This window comes from Elephas maximus, chromosome 2 (genome assembly GCF_024166365.1).
Source record: "Elephas maximus indicus isolate mEleMax1 chromosome 2, mEleMax1 primary haplotype, whole genome shotgun sequence".
Lineage (NCBI taxonomy): Eukaryota > Metazoa > Chordata > Mammalia > Proboscidea > Elephantidae > Elephas > Elephas maximus.
The window spans coordinates 92,763,680-92,786,702 of NC_064820.1; the positions used below are offsets into that span (position 1 = coordinate 92,763,680).

At 36.5% G+C, this 23,023-nt stretch overlaps 1 pseudogene; it reads left to right on the forward strand.

Moving 5' to 3' along the window:
• The first annotated feature begins 17,643 nt into the window (after positions 1–17,643).
• On the forward strand, positions 17,644–21,709 carry LOC126066618 (probable ATP-dependent RNA helicase DDX49; annotated as a pseudogene).
• The last annotated feature ends 1,314 nt before the right edge of the window (positions 21,710–23,023 follow it).

The following is a 23,023-nucleotide window of genomic DNA, read 5'->3' on the forward strand; positions in this document are numbered from 1 at the left end:
TACTTTTCTCATTTTTCTATTGGCTTGTGTTCCTTCTAATAAATAATAAATCCAAAATATTACTTGTAGATTTTAAATATTTTAGTTACCTGTAAGCAGATGAAAAATTATTCATTCAATAGTGTTGCTGAGCACCAGCTATGTGTAATACACAGTGCTAGCAAGCTACCATGAGAGATATAAGATGCTCATATTTAGTAATATAGCTAATACAGGTATGGAAATATCCATACTATAAAGCAGCACATGACAAATACCATAAAATAAAATGTATAACACAATCATCATTGAATTTAGGAGAAAGGATATTTTATTTCTAACTAATACAGGCAATAAAAATTTCACAGAGAAGAGGACCTGGGCCTGGATTTAATGGATTGTATCATTTATTGGATATATCCCCAGAAGTGGAATTTCTGGATCAAAATGAATATGCACAGCACAACTAGATGGTGCCCAGCTATGACCACTGGCTGCTCTGACAGGGATCACAATAGACGGCCCCAGATAGAGCTGGAGAAAAACATAGAACAAAATTCTAACTCAAAAAAAAAAAAAAAGACCAGACTTACTAGGCTGACAGAGACTGGAGAAACCCCAAGAGAATGGTCTCAGACACCCTTTTTGCTCAGTAATGAAGTTACTCCCGAGGCTCGCCCTTCAACCAAAGATTAGACAAGCCAATAAAACAAAATGTGACTAAATGGTCACACCAGCCCAGAGGCAAGGATGAGAAGGCACGAGAGGACAGGAAAGCTGGTGATTGGGAACCCAAGGTCAAGAAGGAAGACTGTTGACAAATCATGGGGTTGGTAACCAATGTCACAAAACAATATGGGTACTAATTGTTTAATGCGAAACTAGTTTGTTCTGTAAAACTTCATCTAAAGTACAATAATAAAAAAAAAGCTAAAAAAAATGCATTTTTTTGACAGGCATTATGTGATTACGTGAGAAGAAAGTAATCTGTGTAGGAGGGATAACATATATTTAAAAAAAAAAATCAGTAACTCAAATGTAAGAGAGTTGAACTAAGAAACATGACCTTCTAAATTCCAATCAAATTTCTTGTTGTAATACTGTTCTGTATAATCTGGAAGTTCTAAAAACAGAGTTCAGAAGAAAACAAATGCTTTTTAATTGCAGTTTAAGAAACAATAATGCTATCCCTGTTAAAAAATGCAGGGAAATTTCTGTCTATGTGTTTAGAATTTAAATTCTGGCAATCACTAAGCAATTTCTAAAGCTATAAAAAAAAATTTTTTTTTTCATAGTATCTTGAAAATTAAGAACAGCTGGAAGTTACACCAATACTTTGCTTTCTTCAGGAACAACAAAATTACCGAGTTTTATTTGTTTGTTGTGTGCTGTGGAGTCAATTCCAACACATGTTGCTGTTAGGCACAGTTGAGTCTGTTCCATCTCATAGCAACCCTATGCACATTAGAACAAAACACCACCCAGTACTGTACCATCTTCATAGTCATTGTTATGCTTGAGCCTATTGTTGCAGCCTCTGTGTTAATCCATTCATTGAGAGTCTCACTCTTTTTCTCTTACCCTGTACTTTACCAAACATGGTGTCCTTCTCAAGGGACTGATCCCTCCTGATAACACGTCCAAAGTATGTGAGATGAGGTCTCGCCATTCTCTCTTCTAAGGCGCATTCTGGCTGTACTTTTTCTAAGGCAGCTTTACTCCTTCTTGTGGAAGTCCAGGGTATATTCAATATTATTCACTAGCACCATAATTCAGAGGCATCAATTCTTCTTTAGTCTTCCTTATCCTTGGACAGCTTTCACATGCATATGAGGTAGTTGAAAATACCCTGACTTGGGTCATTCTTGCCTACGTCCTCAAGGTGACATCTTTGATTTTTACCAATTTAAAGAGGTCTTTTGCAGCAGATTTTCCCAATGTAATATGCCATTTGATTTTTTTTTTGACTGTTGCTTCCATGGGTGTTGATCGTGGATCCTTTGAATTGTGGTGCTGGTGAATAATATTGAATATACCATGGACTGCCAAAAGAATGAACAAATCTGTCTTAGAAGAAGTATAACCAGAAGGCTCCTTGGAAGCAAGGATGGTGAGACTGTGTCTCACATACTTTGGACATGCTGTCAGGAGGGATCAGCCCCTGGAGAAGGACATCATGCTTGGTAAAGTAGAGGGTCAGCAAAAAAGCGGAAGACCCTCCAAGAGATGGATTGACACAGTGGCTGGAACAATGAGCTCAAGCATAGCAACAATTGTGAGGACGGCTCAGGACCAGGCAGTGTTTCGTTCTGTTGTGTATAGAGTTGCTACAAGTCAGAACTGACAGGACGGCACCTAACAACAACAACATGTTATAAATAAGGACATTTATGTACGAAGAGTTGAAATAATTTTCCCAACATCATCCCCTTAGTAAGTGGCAGAGCTGGAATAGATTGCCTTCTATAAGAATGAACAAGAACAGAAGCATCACAGGCCAAGGAGAAGTTCTGAATTTTAAAGAAATAAATATCCACTTTTATAAATATTATGAGTTGCTTTCCTTCAAAGTAGATAGACTGCTGGAACAGAAAAAATATATATATTTCACAAAAACCCTACAGGTATGAATCTGGAATAAATTACCAATAAAATGGAAAGTTAAGATAGGGAATGACTGAATATATTTTTTGTTTCAAAATTTTGGTTTCTGAGCTGTATACATAATGAAGTGGAGAGTGTATGAGATACTGCAGAAAATCAAATTAATGATGTAGAAGAAAACACGAGAAATTCTCCTAGAAGATAGGGAAAGGGATAAAAGAATTAAAATGAGAACAATGAAAACAAGTCATATGGAGAACAAATTCCCAAAATCTAGTCAATGTATATCAGATAGGTGGAGCAAAAGCAATAGTCAAATAAACAAGAGGGGGAAAAAAAGTATTTGTTCATCATAGAAACCTCAATCTGAAGTCTTAGAATGTTATATTTCAGGAAATAAATAGAAAGAAAACAATACCGAGAAATAGCTAGTGGAATTATCACGGTTAGAAAGTAAAAAAATAATCCTACAACCATCCAGGGAAAAAAATAGTAATGCACAAAGAAGTAAGAAATAACAGGCCCAGATTGCTCTGCAACACTAAAAGGAGCCTGTGAGGCAATATTTACCTAACTCTGAAGGACTAATCCACAAATTCTGTTCCAGAAAAACCATCAGTTCAGCAGCAGAAAGGCATTGGATATGCGAGAGTGCTGAAAACATATTTCCCAGGTATATTTCTTGACCTTATGCATCAAAGACACTCTGAAGGACAAGAAAACAAGTGAAAATCCAGCAATGAGGATGTCATGCTTAGAAAGGACTGGTGGTAAGCACCGTCACCCAGTTAACCATATTGAAAAGGTTAAAAATGTAATAAAAACCCTTTTTATTGAACTCAACTAATTAAACATTCCCTAGGTAAATCATCCTGATCCTCAATGTCCATAACTAATAGGTACTCTCCATTCCCTCTATGGAACCTACTATGAATGCTTGTTGGTAATGGGCAACAGGCTACCTCTAATTTTGCTTCCACCATTTAGGTTGTAAAATGACCAACTGAGAATCATCTATGATAGTTTCCAAATCCACTTATGCCAGTAGTTTTGCTAATTAAGAAATTCATCTAAATATTGTGTAAATCAGTGAAATGTGAGGCTGAAAAGTCTAGAAACTCATTGTGTGTAGCACCAATTATAGTATCAGGAAAGACACATTAAAGGAAAACAATATTAAAAATTTCAGCTGAATTACTTGTGGCTGAGGGAACCATAAAAAAAAAAAAAAAATTGAGGGTAAAGCAGGTAAACATCTAGAATGATTCTATCCTTAAATCGTCTCAAAACTATCTAAGTTCTCACTTCACTTGAATGAAGCCAAAACTGAAAATTACACTGTTTTAAGAATGTGGCATATGTAAGGAAGACGTGGCGGAACTGCAATTACTACAAACATACTCAAAAACACTTCTTGACCCTACATCTAAATAGAAGGGAATAAATGCACATTTATTGTGTTTTAAGTTAAAATAACATGCTAATTATGTATTATCATTTTAACTAAAAAGTCCTTTTTTGTTCTGCAAAGCATACTCATGTCAGATAAGAAGGATTCTCCTGTAATTATTTAAGTAACAGCACAAGGCTGCCTATAAATTGTTTTACTTGAAAAAAAGACTTCCATATTTGTTTAAAGGACAGGATTTTTAAGCCCAATTTCAATTAACATAGATCAGTATGACTGAAGTAGGCTGCATAACCTTTGTATGTATGTGTGTGCATACATACTTGTGTGTATGTATGTATACGCATATATATATTATTTATAGGAATATATATACATACATAGATACTGTATATATGTGTGTGTGTATATATATAAACATATACACTGACACTGTTGCATGCTCATATTCGTAATACTATACAATGGGAACCCTAGTGGCTTAGTGGTTAAGTGCTACGGCTGCAAACCAAAGAGTCACAGTTCAAATCCGCAAGGCACTCCTTAGAAACTCCATGGGGCAGCTCTACTCTGTCCTATAGTGTTGCTATGAGTCGGAATCGACTGGGTTTGGTTTTTTTTTTATACAACGAAATGGCCATACTATAATCACCATATGTGAGCACGAGCAAGGAGAGGTTGAATATTTATCTCCCCTTAGTGAAAACACTTCAGATGAACAAAAACACTGTGTAGGAAAATATCATTACTTAAGCTTTCTTATCAATTATAAATGTATATTTTTAATGTGTATGTGTATAATTACATATAATTTCAGCTTGTGTAAAATTGCCAAAAGAATGAGCTTTTGTCATGCCTTTCAACAGAAATTTTAATTATTTTCTGTTCTCCTATCCTTATTTTTATTCTTCGGCTTGTTATTTCCTTAGAATCACACTGGCATTGCTGACAGGAAATGAAAATCAATTGAAATACATATTAATAATGTTACATTAATAGACTCCACAGCTAGCAATGTGAACCATGAAAAATACAAATGGCCTCAATGTCAGGGGGAAAGGAGGAAATAATAACAGCTTTAACATAGTGTGAAACATCATTCCAATAAATTAACAAACAGGACCCATTAGACTTATAAAAATGCAAAGCACTATGTGCTTTAAATGAAATTAATAAAAACAGCTGGGAAATATTATTAACAAATTGTTAGAAAAAAATGTCTAACATAACTGTGAGCTGAAATTTTGCTCTGAAACCGAAATTATAACATCAAGAATAATAATAATTGGGATTGGGGAGTGTGTTGAGGGATGGAGAAGCAGAACAGCTAACTCAGTTCAACATATTAGGAACCTACTATAAGGGAAGTGCCCAGGATGTCAAGGTGAAGCCAAAAATGTTCTTTCCAAGGCTACCACATATCAGCAGCCATTGTTCATGCCTTAACAAGTGTCAGTCTAACAGATAAGAAACAAAACAAAGTACTATTGTAAAGAATTGGCATTTTCCCTTCATAATTATCATAGTGTCTGCCTTCTGCCAAGACTGTGAGCTTTTTGAGTATAGGAACAATGTTTGAAGGTTCTTTTCTGTATTTCTAACTCCTTGCAAAGTGACTTACATGTGTTGGGAACTCTGAAACATGCGTTAAATAGGTTAATACATACCATGAGAAGAATGCCAGCCTGGATTCTTGTTCTGTTTCAAATGTAAAACCAGAGTTTATCCAAGTAACAGTACTAAAAACCTAAACCAGTTGCCCTTCAGTCAATTCTGACTCATGGCGGCCCCATGTGTTGCAGGGTAGAACTGCACTCCATAGAGTTTTCAAGGCTGTGACCTTTTGGGAAACAGATCGCCAGGGCTTCCTTTCTTCCAAAGTGCCTCTGGGTGAAACTGAACCACCATTCCTTTGGTTAGTAGTTGAGAACTTAAGTGTGAGCCTTGCAGGGACTCAAATAATAGTACTATCTCCTTTGAATTACTACTGTGTAAAGGTGTTTTCCATTCCTGTAGAGTCTCACTCCAAGTTTAGAGTTTCCCAAAACTTAAGTCTCCTATAATTTTCTTCACCTCCAGAGAGCCTTCCTTATGTATGAGTTAAGGAAATGTCACATAGTTTCTTCAGTAAACCAGAGACAGCATCTGATTAGATCATCAAAGCAAGACAGAGCTGTAAATCATGTATCTGAAGCCCAATTTAAAACCAATACTCATTATACTAGATCTCAGTTGTTCAATACTGGAATCACCACCACTCTCTTCCTACACCTCTGCAGTGTCTCAGAGGAGGAACTGGGGACTACATTTCACAGAATTCCATTCTTTATTTGATTCTGGGTTAGAGTTCTCCAGTGAGAGGCACTAACAAGATTAAAAGGGTTTTATGCTATAGGGTCGCTATGAGTTGGAATCGACTCGATGGCAATGGGCTTGGTTTGGTTTGGTATATGACAAGGAGAATCCAATTCCCTTAGGCAATTGCAGCCAGTTACAGGGACAGATCCGAGATTCAAAGCAGTTTCCTGGCAAGTTTTCACAAACTATCTTCTTCACAAATACAGACTGAGAGAGTTGGTGGGAGCTTCCTAGAGATTAATAGTCCCTGGGTGGTGCCAGGAGCCCTGGTGGTACAGTGGTTAAGAGCTTCACTGCTAACCAAAAGTTCAGCTGTTCGAATCTACCAGCTGGTCCTTGGAAACCCTATGGGGCAATTCTACTCTGTCCCATAGTTTGCTATGAGTCGGAATCAACTTGATGGCAGCGGGTTTTGGATTTGGGAATGGTGCAAATGGTTAATACTCTTGTTTACCCAGAGGCTACTCAGAAGAAAGGCCTGGTGATCTACTTCTGAAAAATCAGCCATTGAAAACCCTATGGATCACAGTGCTACTCTGATACACTTTGGGTTGCCATGAGATGATTTGACATCAACTGCTCTTTCCCAGAAATTGCTATTACCACAGTGTCCAGAAAAATTATTATAAACTACCCATTTTTATTTTTTAGGTTGATGTCTGTTGGAAAATTACCTGGTGTATTTCTCCTCAGCTCCCCCAACAATTGTATGAGCCTCCATTTCCTAAAGTAAACCTTCGTACACAAATTATTTAAAATAGTTTCTATTTTCCTAACGAATACAGTCAAGGACACGAGAGCAGAAAAGGAAAAACAAAAACTTCAAGTGAAAGAATGTAAGTGCTACTGGGGAAGCCAGCCCAACTTGATGAAAACAAAGTCATGGAAGCTCCATAGACACAACCAAACTCCCTGAGGGACCAAATTACTGGGCTGAGGGCTGTGGGGACCATGGTCTCTGGGAACATCTAGGTCAACTGGCATAACATAGTATACAAAGAAAATGTTCTACATTCTACTTTGGTGAGTAGCGTCTGGGGTCCTAAAAGCTTATGAGTGGCCACTAAGACACTCCACTGGTCTCACCCCGTCTGAAGCAAGGGAGAATGAAGAAAACCAAGATACAAGGGGAAGATTAGTCCAAAAGACTAATGGACCACAAGTGCCACAGCTTCTACAGACCAGCACAACTAGAATGTGCCTGGCTACCAGCACCAACTGCTCTGACAGGGATCAGGATAGAGGGTTCCAGACAGAGCTGGGGAAAAATGTATAACAAAATTCTATCTCTCTCTCACACACACACAAAAGACCAGACTTACTAACACTGGAGAAACCTGAGAGTATGGCCCCGGAGACTCTTTTTGCTCAGTAATGAAATCACTCCTGAGATTCACCCTTCAGCCAGAGATTATACAGGCCCATAAGATAAAACAAGATTAAATGGGCACACCAACCAGGGGCAAGAACAGGAAGGTGGCAGAAGGAGACAGGAAAGCTGGTAATGGGGAGGCTAAAGTCGACAAGTGGGGAGTGTTGACGTCTTGATGTTGGCAACCGATGCCACAAAACAATATGTGTATTAACTGTTTAATGAGAATATAGTTTTCTCTGTAAACATTCATCTGAAGTACAATAAAAAATATTTAAAAAAAATAATTAAATGAATAATCTCAGATAACACTGTTATCTGTATCAACCTCCAGTTCTCAAGTACAGATAAAAGTCAAAGGTGAAAGACCTCACACAATTTTGTGTCTACAACATTAGCTAGTTGCAAAATTAGTTGTGTACGTAGTAAAGGGCCCCTTCTTTGATTCATGAATTTCTTAGCCTTATCTAAAAATGGAACCTGGTATGAGTGGCTCATATGATAGAACTGGTCCAAACAACCTCCTGAGCCTATAGACAAATGAGATCACATCCTGGTACTGTTTCTCAGCTCACTTTGAAATTAAAAAAAAAAAAAAAAGTCTGTAAACTTCCTCCTTACTCAAAGTTACCAGTCTTTCAAATGAATGTAATTGTAATGTGTTAAAACAGGTAGTTCAGGAAAGCTATTGGACTGCCCTACTCAGGTAGAAATCCTCTTCTCCATATCTTTACATGGGATCTCTCTGTTTTTTTCTATACTCAAAGCCACCTGCCTTGACAGACAATTCTTATTATTACTGAAAACTTTACTCTGGACTCAACCCACTGTCACCATTTCCCTTTATCATCATCTTATGAGGTTTGTAGAAGCAAAGTTAGGCTACGAATACATACATTTTGGTGAATACAAAGAGTGTCCTGCTTGGTAATTTTTACAAGCCATGTTTTAAACAAAATTTTCACAGTACCTCTGAATTAGAGATGTGGTCATTTCAAAATGCTGTGGGTAGAAACATGTGTTGAAAATTTTTGCCTAAACCCTCTCTATAACCATAAATAAATAAATAAATAAATACCTGTTACCATCAAGTCAATTCTGATTCATGGCAACCCCACGTGTTACAGAGTAGATCTTATCCATAGGGTTTTCTTGATTCTAATATTTAATAAAACAGATCACCATGCCTTTCTTCCATGGTGCCACTGGCTGTGTTTGAACCTTAGGTTAGTGCCAAGCAGAATCATTTGCCATATAACCAGGTCCTAAATATTCTACTCTGGACCGACTCCACCTCCAACTTCTCCTTCTCTCCACTCATTATTTATTCCAGATTATTCTTAATAAACTGTTCTACTCATGCCAGGGTCCTACCTTGTGGCAGAGACTAATATGTGTCTGCCGTTTCCTCCTGGACAAACAACTAGACTATCTGTCCTCTACTCTCTGAGATTAGGTGGAACCACGTGATTTAGTTCTGAGATAACGTGGGCAGAGAGAAGTGCTCTCTGTGCCTGAGCCCCCAAAAACTTCCCACCCACTAAGTTTGATTCCAGCAGAAGACATTGAAGCCCTAGTAATTGGTGGAAGAAGCCTGTATCTCTAAATAACTATGGGAAGTAGACCCTTCCAATGACCCACGCTGGGTGATAATATGGGCAGAAGAAAAATGTTTATTTTGTTAAGCCACTGAGATTTGGGAGGTTGTTGGTTGGGAATATACTAGCCAAATCTGGTTCAGTAGGTTAGCCTATTCTGTCTAGTCTTCTAGCATATCCCCCACCCCTTTGCCTGCAAAATAAAATCTAAATATCTTAGAATTATTTTCTAAGACATCACTCCAACAAACTGTTGTGTAATCTTCTCTCTTTCACAGACCCCATGCATAAAGTTAAGGTTGGGATTAATTGGATTAAACTATTCACATGATCTAAATAATTCGAGGACATACCCATGTCTTTTCCTCCATTTGGAATTTCTTTTCTCAAATATTTGCCTCTTAAAATACTATATATACATCTTTCAAGATAACTAAACTGCCAATGTCACTGTGTTTTTGTGAATGCATGAGTGTGTATGTGTGCATATAAGAATGTGAATTTTAAAGGTTGTCATCCCAATAAAATACCATTGCCTGGTAAAGATAAAGAATTTATGTCAAACAAAAATAGAAACTCTCACCTGTGAACTGAAGTTTGTAGCAACCTGGTTTTTAAATGGTCTATAGATTCGTTTATTTTAAAGAAAAGACATTCAGGTTTCATCTGAAAACCCAAGTCTCACATTCTATTCTATACTCAGTACTATGGTATACTAGCCAAAATATGAAGCAAACAGTTGCAAGTCAATCCCAGTTTTTGAAATCATCTCTGATTTTCCTTACCAATACTGGTAATACATTATGGCCATGACATTGTTTTATAGCTTAGTCTTACCCCAAGAGTGGTACCCACTGCCGTCGAGGCAGTGGGTACCACTCAGAGTGGTAGGATCCATAATACAAAATAAAATGCATCCGCTCTGAAGGGTGATGGTTTGTTGTTGTTATAGACGCCTATACCAATTGCCATTGAGTCAATTCTGATTCATAGCCACCCTGTAAGACAGAGTAGAGCTACCCCATCAAGGAGTGGCTGGTGGCTTTGAACTGCCGACATTTTGGTTCACAGACATAGCTCTTAACCACCGCACCACCAGGACTCCTTATAGCAAACCCATATAAATGCTCTTACACTGCTTGTGCCAGGATTACACAGAATCATTCCAAGATATTGTAATTTGCATGTATTTACTGCTCAGACAGCAATCTGAAGCATGAAAGGCATCTCCTTTATGTTATTCAAGAGTTGTCTTCATGCACGGGAAAGCACGAAGCCTTAAGATGCAACTGACATATGGAAGAATCAGTCATTCTGCACAGAGCACCATCTGTTTACAGTTATTGTCTATCAAAAGGATATAAGAATCATTACTTGTGAATAATCATTCAAGAAGCCATTGTTGTTCTATTCTCATTGAGTAGCAGAAAAATAACATTATGTTAAGAAAGTAGGCCAAAAAACAAGTAGGCCAATTTCCACTTAGAAAAATCGACAGAATCTTGATTTCCCCCTTTCAGAATCTAAGTCATTTCTTGTCAATGCTTAAATTGCATATGGTAACCAAGAAATTAGATTTACGTATTTTTTTTTTCCTGAGAATCTGTAATCATTAAAATGGACTATAAATGATTTGAGGGCAATTTTGTGTCTTTATATCCCAGACAGTATCTTTTAGAGTTCCTTAAAAACAATAAGTAGGCAAATATTTGACTAATTTAATTGAAGTAACTGATGTGGCATCTAAACATGCAAATTGGGATAAAAGAACACAAACATATTTAAGATAAATTAATTATTTGTTTTCTATGTTGTTTTCGTATAAACTCAGCGCAATAAAAACTAGAAAAGATGAAAATCTAGTACCTACTATTTTGGAGAAGGACAAACGCAATATAAGTCCTGCTGTTTGTGAACATAAAGAAAGCTGCTATTCTGAGTTAGGAAGAATTGGAATAATTCTGAAAACATCATTCTTTGTATAGTCAAGGTCTTTTGCTTTTTCTACTTTGTTTCATTCTTTCTTCCTGTACTTTTTTTTTTTTTTTGCTGAGATCACCTATGTGCAGGTTGAGAATAAGGTTAAGTAGAAACAGGCTAAATAAATCAAATGATTTTTACTTATAATTTGAATGTCAGTGATGCACAATTTTCTTGAAGCATGGTTATAATTATGTCTACCCCCTAACTTTTTTATCTGAAGCAATAGGTTGGTTAAACTGTAATTATACAAAATGACTTATTTTCTAAATTATACATTTTGAAGACAAGAAATATATTTAAAGAGTAATCACATGTAGTTAAAAAGGTAAAAGTCTGTTATCTAATCCCTGAAATGAAATTATTCAGTATCAAACTTCCACTTAAAAAATCTTAACTAGATCTCCATGGGTTATTTCTTCTTTGGATTCAGTTTGTACATATATGCAAACTATTCCTTGTCTATATATATATAAGATAGTAAGCATTCAGGTAAAAAGTGACACTAACATTTTAAACATGTACTTCACCAAGGAGAAAAGAAAGTGCAGATGGTGGCAAGTAATACAACAAAACAAGTAGAACACAGAATTCATAATATTAAAACTTTTGATAAAAAATGACAAGATAAGCAAATGAGTATTCAATAGGTAAAAAGTAGTAAAAGGTCATTGTTTTAAGAAGGGGACTTAAATATTGAATAAAATATAGATTTAGTTTTCAGTTTATAATTAAATATTTAAGTTAGAAAAGATACAAAGCAACCACTAAAGAAAATAAATATCTATAGCATTTAAACTAGTAGAAGGAAAAATCCAATGAAACAAATAAAAAAAAAAAGAAAGGGAAAAATCTATGATAAATAGTAAATAATAATAGTATGAGAAACATATCCAACACAAGAAGTGATTGCAATGATCAAATCATGATACATGCAAAAACTTGGAGCTATATCACAAGCATAATACTAAGTGAAAGAGGCCCACAAAGAATGTAACTTCATAATTACATTTATATAAAGAGAAAAAGGATAAAGTAAAATTAAAACATGGTAATATGCTAATGGTTGACCATTCAATATCATAAAGATATGTTTTCCATGACACTTGAAAAACTGATCCTAAAATTCTTACTATAAATAACCAAGACTATCTAAGAAAATTCTCCTCAAATTGATATACAGGTTTAATCAATTCTTATCAAAATCCCAGCAAGATTTTTTTATACATATAGACAAGGTTATTCTAAAATTTATATGGAAAGGCAAAGGAACTAGAATAACTAAATCAATTCTGAAAAAGAAGAATAAAGTGGATAGAATCGGTCTACATGATTTCAAGACTTGTATAGTCATTGTAATCAAGACTGTGGTTTTGGCAGAAGGACAGACAGATCAATGCAACAGAACAGAGAATCCAGAAATAGCCCTGATTAAGTATGTCAACTAATTTTTGACAAAGGTGCAAAAGCAATTGAATAGGTAAAGGACAGTCTTTTCAACAAATGGGGCCCTGGTGGAGCAGTGGTTAAGAGCTATAGCTACTAACCAAAAGGCTGGCAGTTGAATCCACCAGTTGCTCCTTAGAAGCCCTATGAGGCTGTTCTACTCTGTCCTATAGGTTGCTATGAGTTGGAATCAACTAAACGGCAACAGGTTTGGTTTTTGGTTTTTTTCAACAAATGGCGTGGAGCCAACGGACATCTACAGGCAAAAATGAACCTTGACTTAAACCTTACACCTTATGTAAATATTAACTCAAAATGGATCATAGATTTCAATGTAAAATGTAAAGCTATAAAACTTTTAGAAGAGAACATTAGAGAAAATCTTCATACCTAGGGCTTAGTAAAATTCTTAGACATGATACCAAAAGTACAATCCATAAAATAAAAAAAAATGCAGTCCTGGGCATTTATGGCAGGCAAAATCTTAGGTTCACACAAAAACCTGGACATATTTGTAGCAGCTTTATATGTAATAATCAAAAGCTTGAAACAACAAAAAAAAATATTCTTCATGTGTGAATGGTTAAACTGTGACACATTTATGCTATGGAATAATACTGAGGAATAAGAAGGAAAACTATGGATAAATATAACAAATTCAAAAATCTCACAGTCATAATGCTGAGTGACAAAAGCCAATCTCAAAAGGTCACATATTGGATGAGTCCATTTACATAGCTTTCTCAAAATGGCAAAATTATAAGGATGGTGAACAGATTAGTGGTTGCCCAGAGTTAAAGACAGTGGAGAAGGAAGGAGGTGGGTGTGACTATAAAGGGATAGCACAAGGGAGATCTTTGAGTTGACGGAATAGTTCTTTCTCTTGATTATTGTGGTGGTTATATGAATCTACACATGTTGTAAATGACAGAACCACACACATATTATATCAATATCAATTTTCTGGTTTTGATGTGTATTACAGTTATGTCCTAGGGAAACTAGGTAAAGGGTACATGGGATCTCTAGATATTTTTGCAACTTACTATAAATCTATAACTCTTTCAAAATAAATAGTAAAAAAAAAAAAAGGCCAGAGGCTAGGATAAGATATTTGCTGTTAATATGAATAACGATAATTATTACAAAAATTACAAAAAAATTATAAAGAACATCTAAATATTAATAAGAGAAAGCAAACCACCAATTAGAAAAATATTCAAAAGATGAAAGGCAATTCCAAGAGGAAGAAAAAAATGATACACATAACCAGTAATGAGTGAGATTCAAATCACACAGTATAAAATACCTTTCATCTGCCTCAGACTGGCAAAAAATTAAAAGTCAGACAATATCAAGTTTTAATGAAAAGACAGAGAGATTGGAAACCTCCTATACTGTTGGTGGGAACGCATCCACTTTGGACAATAATTTGGCCATGTTTGTAAAGCTGATGATTCACTTATACCCTCACATCCAACAAATCTGCTTCTATGTATACATCCTGGATAAATTCTCATACATCTGCACAAAAGATATATATATATATGCACCATAATATTCTTTATAGGATGGTTTATAATTTTGAAAAAATTCACAACAACATTAATATCCATCCATAAGGGAATGCCTAAAAAGAATCGTGGTGTTTTCATACAAATAACCACAGAAAAACAGTTAAAATTAATTGACCAAGTTGCATATTTCTATAGAAAATTTTCAATATCATAAAACTGGGAGAAAAAAGTAAGCAATACAAAAACATATACAATATATAATTTATTTTAATTCAAAACTATGCAAAATGACAGCACTATGTTTGAGTATATGCATATGTACAATGATTTTAAAACATATGCGTAAATGACAAACACTAATTCAAGAGAGTAGTGACTCTTAGGGAGAGAGAAAAGTGGGGCCTTGGACGTTGTGTCAAATGTATCTGTAATACTTTATTGCTTTAAAAATAAAGCAAATATGGTGAAACACTAAGTGTGATAATGCACAGTGGTGGGTACACTACCGTTCATTATGTTACATTCTCTGTTTCCTGTACATTTTGGAACCTCCCATTTTACAAACAGAAAATTGGCCACATAGATTTGCCCATAAAGTTACTGTTTGAGTTTTTAATTTCATTCAATTTTATAAAATATTCAGTTTTAATAATAGAAAAGGACTTCATCTGATAAGGGTCTTGGGTTCAGAAAATATAAAGAACTCTTAAAAGTCAACAACCAAAAGACAAACAATCCAATTTAAAAACGGACAAAGTACTTTAATAGACATTTCTCCAAAGAAGATACACAAACAGCTAACAAGCACATGAAAAGATGTTCAACATCATTAGTCACTAGGGAAATGCATATCAAAACCACAATGAGATACCACTTCACCCTCACTAGGATAACTGTGGTTAAAAAAATAAATAAATAATTTTAAAAACCACTGGAAAATACAAGTGTTGGCTACAATGTGGAGAAATTGGAACATACGTCCATTTCCAATGGTAATGTAAAAGGTGCAGCCACTGCAGAAAAGCTTGGTGGTTCCTCAAAAAGTTAAACATAGAATCAAAATTTGACCTACAAATTTTACTTCTAGGTATATATCCAAAGAACTGAAAACAAGTACTCAAACAAATACTCCCAATGTTCATTGCAGCACTATTCACAATAGCTAAAAGGTGTAAACAACCCAAGAGTCCATCAACAGATGAATGATAAAACATGACATACAAATACAATGCAATATTATTCAGCCATAAAAAGGAATTAAGTACTGAGACATACTACACCTTAGATGAACCTTGAAAATATGCTAGATGGAAGAAGACAGATATAAAAGGTCACATCTTATATAATTTCATTTATATGAACTATCCAGAATAGGTAAATCCATTGACAAAGAAAGCAGATCGAGGGTTGCCAGAGCCTAGAGACTGGGAGACTAGAGAATGACTGCTTAAAGGATACTGGTTCTCTTTTAAGCTGAAGAAAGTGTTTTGGAACTTGATATAGATGGTGGTTGCACATCATTGTGAATGTACTAAATGCGACTGAGATGTCCACTTTAAAATGATTAATTTTACTTTATGCAAATTTCACCAAAAAAATACTTCAGAAATTCTTTGAAATACTAAACTTTAGTATGTACCATTTCTAAACTGCTGGTATAGAAGTCATGACCCCTTGAATTCTAACTATTTAGTTAAAAATACCAAGTAATGAAATAAAGTCACCTTATTTAACTCAGCCCATGAAGTATATGCGTAGCCAGTGGAGGAGGTGTTAAAAGAAATGGCGGCACAGGAATGTTGGGTGGGGTTAGTTTACACAGCTAAACAAAATGGCAATCTAGCCAGGATATACAGAGTTTATTATCTGAGACTGACAAGGGATTTTGAGCAATAATTCCATGATTTCTGCCTCAATTCAACTAAGTTACCATGTTTATTTCTGACCAGAAGGGAAGTAAATCCACTAAGATGTCGAAGCTGCTTTCTGTTACAACCAGATATCCGTCACGGCTCAAGATTAATTAGAAAATAAATCCCAGAAGGAATCGAAAAGAAAGAAACATTTCATTTAACAAATTTAATCAGTTTGATTTTTAAATCTAGCTTCATAACATACTTGAGTACATATTTTCCGCCACAGTATACGGAAACCCAGGTGGCGTAGTGGTTAAGGGCTACGGCTGCTAACCAAAACCTAAGCAGTTTGAGTCTGCCAGGCGGTCCCTGGAAACTCCATGGGGCAGTTCTACACCGTACTCTAACGTTGCTCTGAGTTGGAATCAACTCGACCGCTGTGGGTTTGGTTTTTTTTTTTTTTTTTTGGTAGCAGCATACATTTCCAGAAAGACAGCATTCCCAGAAAATAAAGATTTGTAATCTTCCCCCGGAATATTATTCTAAGGAGCCTGTATCAGCAGAATCTTACCTAAATTCTTGAGCTCAAAGAAGCTTTCTAAAGGGTCCCGGTTCAGAATGGTGCTAGGGCTCCACATTTAAAAAAGTCATTGCTTACAATAATGACTTTTAGGTCTGAGTATTACACATTTAAGAAATAATCTCAAAGGATTAAGCCATTAGAAGGACATGTAAGAAAAAAACTGGCATCATTTGGGGAAAGATTAGAGTTTGTCTTTTATAATTTCATAAAATTTAAAGCTGGTTTTACAAGTTTGCATTAATTATAAAAATAGGAAAGCTGGGATGTTTCAGATGTTTTGAATTTTATGCATGTTGAATAAACTGATTTCTGCTTAATATGCATTGATTGTGCAGTATGCAATTAATGAATCTCTGGCAACGTTTCTGGAAAAAATATATCTCCCAATATATTTTCAGATTTCCAGGCAAATTCTCCATTTCACACTATGCCTTCTGTGATTTTATTTATATATATATATATATATATATGTATATATATATATCAGAGCATTCTGAATTTAACTACAAGGAATTCCAAAGTAAAGGTCTTTTGCATTCAATTACTTTGTCATTTATCATCTCCTCAAAAAGCTAAATGGAAAATCTGGCTATCAAATATGCTTGAAAATGTAAAGTCAAACAACCAACGGCAACCCTTTCCTTCTCTCTTATTAAATATCAAAGGTTTGAATAAATTCAATAATTTACTTTTTATTCAAAAGATTTGTTTATGTTACTAAGAGATGACATCAGAACAAAAGGATAATTTCAGGGTAATTAATTGGTTTCCTACATGTAAGGGTACTAAAATTCTTCTCCTTTCTTTGCTTTTTTACACCTCTATTTATCCACCTAGGAAAAGAATATTCCAAAGTAAGTTATCCAGCTTATCAGCCCATGGTAATTAGAACCAGCAAACTATTAATAAGATTCCAATGCATATAACAACCTCTGTGATAAAATGGGTATGTTTCATCCTCTGCTTCTCTTATTATTAATGTATTAAAACATACTTTCTTTTTCCCAGTGCAAGCATGATATACTTTTATTTTGTTACTTTATAGTTTTCCACCTTAAATTTATATATTTATAACATTTCTAACATTTTTTAAAAATCTATTTGTTTAGAGTACAAACATATATTATTTACTGCAAGTTCAACCATTATAGCTAAAGCACTTTAAAAGTACATAAAGAAAAAAAAAAGGAACATTATATTCCCAAACAACAACAAAGCACTAAATGAATTTCATAGTTGTATCCAGACTTTTTCTTTTAAAGTATAAAAAACATATGTACATCAAAATCCATCATCATAATCAAATATAGCATTATTATACTGGATTTTGACTTTATACATCATGCTAGACTTTGCTCAATTGCTGAAATGTATTATTAAAAGTAGAGTGACAGGTGTGACAAAATCTACTGCTTGTGTGCCTTCAACTACATTAAATCTCATCACAAACTGAAAGATATATACATCACATGAGACAAGGAATAAAAAGAACAACTGCTAGGGTTATTATCTTGTCACTTCCTATATATCCAAGCTTACTCTATAGAAATCTTTTTATGTGAATGAAGAACTGGAATACATTACAGACTATAGCACGTTCTTTGCTAAGACTTCTCTTTCAATTTACCCTTTTGTCCTTAAGTGATCACATCTAAGCCCATGGCCTCAATCCACACACTGATGATGCTCAAAATTAACTCTATCTCCATTTTTTCTCCAAAGTATGTGTCCATTATGGGTAATGCCTATCCAATATCTCTATCTGGATGTCTCATGAGCTCCTCAATTCCAATATATTCAAAAGTGAACCAAACCTTATCAGTCCTGAATAGCTGCCAATTTTACTTCCCAAATGTTGTTTTCTCTGTTCATTTATCTCTACCTCCATTCCCAATTCCCAATATCCCAGTCCAATCTGTTACTATCTCTCATCGATTACAGTATCACCAACAGCTTTCCCAATAGTCTCCCATAATCCCTTCTTATCCCCACTCAAGTGACACTTCACTCAGCAGATGATTTTTATACCAAAACTCACGTTGGAAAAATAAAAAAAAAAAAAATGATCAAATGTATTTTATGCTGCTTTCAAATAAAATAATAAATTACCAGAGAAAAATGACCAAAGGAGTTGACAAAATGTAGAATACAGTTGACACTGATAAGATTAGATTCACTGGAGCGGTAGGGATAGAAGCCAGGCTGGAGTGACTGGAGTGAATGAGAGGTGAGGAAATAGAGATACTGTCTGTATGGCGACAATCATTTAATGAGTTTGTGGACTGAAACAGAGAAATGGAGAACTACCAGCATCAAATATGGGTCAAGAGAGGAATTTCCTAGGATGGGAGAAAATAGAAAATATTTGTTACCTGATGAGTCCATTGTGTTCTAATAGGACAGAGCAGAAATGACAAAAAAAAAAGCTTCTGATTTTGGAGTGGTAAAGTTTTTTCTTTTTTTAATTACCTGAGTTCAAACCCCATGTAAATTCCACCACTAATAGCTGAGTGATTTTGAGTTTCTAGAAAGGTCAGTTTTCCTTGTTGAACAATATAACCAAAGCTTATAGTGCTTTTATAAGATTTAAATGAGAAAAGCACAAAAAAGACTTAGCAGAATCCACGGTATGAAGTGTTTGATATAAGGTCGCTAATATTGTTAATGTCACTATGATTACTCTGACTAGTAAGAATAAAACAGAGCAATAGTGACTCAAATCTGCCAGCTACCAACAGTGTATACACAGAGTGGTTTGTGTAGTATAATTGTGAACTTAAAAGCAAATAGACCTCCACTCTCATCATTTTTATCGACACTGCCTTAGCCAGTATAACAACAACAAAAAACTGTTGCTGTGGTATTGATTCCGACTCATAGTGACCCTACAGGACAGTGCAGAACTGCCCCATAGTGATTACAAGGAGCAGCTGGTGGATTCCAACTGCTGACCTCTTGGTTAGCAGCTTAATGTTTAACCACTGAACCACCAGGTCTCCAGCCAATAAAATAGATAAGGAAAACAAATAAGGACAGTGAGTATCATTAGCTTCACTGAGCTTGGGCTGTCATCATTTCCAGTGAAACAATGTTGACATTGGGTTTGAAGTAGCCCACACCCGTGAAGTTCGGCAGCATTCATGCCATTCTAGTGGTCGTGACTGCCTGGCAGTGACAAGATGGTGACATTAGTTCTACCCATCTTGCAAAAGCTATCAGAGGGCCTCCATGTCAACTTATGCCTCATCCTGATACCTACCAGGCAGCTGGCCTAACAGATGGCAGGACAGTACCGGGTCCTGGGGAAGACTCTAGGCCTGCAAAGTGCAACATCACTGGTGATATGGACAGCGATGGAGTTCTCTCGGAAACCACAGGTGATTACCACCACGCCACACCTGCTGGACCACCTTTGTAGCTCCAATACCTTCAGCATCAAGAAGATCCATTTCCTGGTGTTGGAGGAGGCAGACAGCATGCTAGAGTAGGACTGCACAGACTACACCACAGACCTAGAGACAATCCTGAAGGTGGTGCCAATCTGCAGGCAGACACTGCTCTTCAGCATCATGCTAACCCACCTGTTAAGGAAGCTGCAAGGTCTGCCCACCAACCAGGCCCTCCTCTGAATGGTGGAACAGCTGGACCAGCACTACCTGCTGGTGCCCGATAAGAGTAAGGACCTGATTCAGGGCAAACTTGATGATTGGGCCATCATAGTCTTCACCAACACATGCAAGACCTGCCAGTTCCTGTGCATGATGCCCAGGAAATTCAGTTTCCCACAGTGGCTCTACATTCAATGATGAAGCAGAAAGAACGCTTTGCCATCCAGGGCAAGCTGAAGTTTAGCATCTATCACATCCTGATAGCAACAGAGGGATCCTGATTGCATCCAGGGGCCTGGACATTCCCACTATGCAGGTTGTCAGCAACCACAACACCCCCAGGCTCCCCAAGATCTACATCCACCAGTCAACCACACAGCCACGTAGGATGGCCAGGCATGGCCATCGCAATGGTGATGCAACAGCACATCCACCTGATACACACCACTGAGTTGCAGACCAAGAAGAAGCTGAAAGTCCTACAACATAGATAAACCTTGAAAATGATGTTGAGTGAAAAAAAAAAGGTCCAATATTGTATGATCTCACTTTTATGAAATTAGCAAATATATAGAAATCAAAGATGATTAGTAGTTACCAGGAGTGGGAAGGAGAGGAAAAGGGGTAGGTTTTTCTTAGGAGGCATTGAGCTTATATAAATGGTGATGGAATGATTTGGAAAATAATTAAAAAGTCCATTGCCATGGAGTAAATTCTGACTCATAGTGACACTATAGGACAGAGTAGAACTGCCCCATAGGGTTTCCCAGGTGGCAGAGTGACTGGTGGGCTCCAGTTGCCTCCCTTTCAGTTAGCAGCCTAGTGAACCACCAGGGCTCCATGAGGAAAAGGATAGCTAGAATGATTGCACAACTTGAAGAATGTAATCAACGTCACTGAGTTGTACATGTAAAATTGTTGAGATGGCATCTATCTTTATGCATATTATCATTACAATAAAATTCTTTAAAATGTTTTTCTTTTTAAAAAGAAGCCAGAGGAGGTCTCCATAGGAGAGGTAAAAGTGCTGCAGATTCTCACACAGGTCAAACTAGGTTCTGCAAGAATGCAAAATTAAACTGGGAAAGGCCAACTTGGAAGAAAAGATCAACAAGCAGAATCAGCTGATCCTAGAGGGGAAAGACCCCCAACCTGGAGGCCAAGTGCAAGGTGAACTGGCCAAGATCAAACAGAAGAACCAGCACTTCAGGGAGAAGGTGGAGCAGACATGGATGGTGGGGCTAGCCATAGGGGACACCCACTCAGAGCCAGGGCTAGACGCCATATCCCTCTCCCATAGCCTCACCAGCCCAGGACGTGGCCTGAGTCACCAACAGTCCCTGCATCTGCTTAAAGCCAGGACTGAAACTCTCATAGCCCCCTACTTATCCAAGCCTTGACCTGGGACTCCTTCATCAAGCTGAGGGTCTGAGGAACCTATCTGGGCACCTACAGCTGTCTTCCCTGGCCGCAGCTGTCCCCTGGGCCTGCGCAGCCACCAAGAGTGGAACTTATGGATATCCTTAAACAGCAGCCCACAGCTCCTCCAACCTGCAGCCCCAGGCTGGTCCATAGCTGTCAGGTCAGAATGACTACATACACAGGAAACCCCAGACTAGGGTCCCCCTCTGCCCTTGGTTTCACCTTTTATTACATGGGGGTCCATCTCATTTCACAGGGATGTTCTGAGGCTCCAGAGTGACACATATCTTGTGCAGAAGGGCTCAATAAATGAGTCTTCTGTGCTCCCTGAAAAAAAAAAAAAAAAAAAAGGAACGGGGGGAGGAAAGGAAAAAGGATATAAGCATGTGTTTTTTTTAATTAAAACTGCTTTCATTCAAAATCCAGATGGTTGCTTATATACAAAATCTAAAGCAATCTAAAAAGTCAAAGAACTAAAGTATGAAGTTATCATTGTTGTAGGATAAAAAGACAATATACCAAAATTAGTTTTTTTCTATTTACTAGCTGCTATCAAACCTCAAAAAGTATAAGTTCTTGCTGAAAGAAACTAACGAATGTCTAAATAAGTGGAGAGATACAGCATGTCCATGAATGGAAAATTGCAGTACTGTTAAACATGTAGGTTGTCCAAAAATTCTTCTATAGATTCAACACAATCTCAGTGAAAATATTTTTCTTTTTCTTTTGGTACTGGTATAAAAGCAAACAAATATTTGACATGGAATGGAAAGTCTAGAAATTGACCCTCACTAAAAAAGCAATACTTGCCTAGATTCATACTTCATATATTCCACGTCCTGAATATTAATGGATATTTGCAGCTGTTTCTTCTCATTTTGAGTTGTGACACGTGAGCAAATGAAGATCCTGAAAGCTTTACTCCATCCACGTCCTTAAGGTAGACTCTAATTTGAGGAGGTAGCTCTTCCCCAGTAGTATTTTGAGCGCCTTCCAACCTGAGGAGCTCATCTTCCCTCACTATAGCAAACAATGTACCCCTGCTACTCATAGCTTTTCAGTGGTCACTTTTTTTAGAAGTGGACCGGCAGGTCCTTCTTCCTAGTCTGTCTTAGTCAGGAAGCTCAGTTGAAACCTGTCAACCATGGGTGACACTGCTGGCATTGGAAAATTGGAAGTTGTCAAAAATGAAATGGAACACATAAATATGGATATCCTAGGAATTAGTGAACTGAAATGGACTGATATTAGCCATTTTGAATCAGACAATCATATGGTCTACTATACTAGGA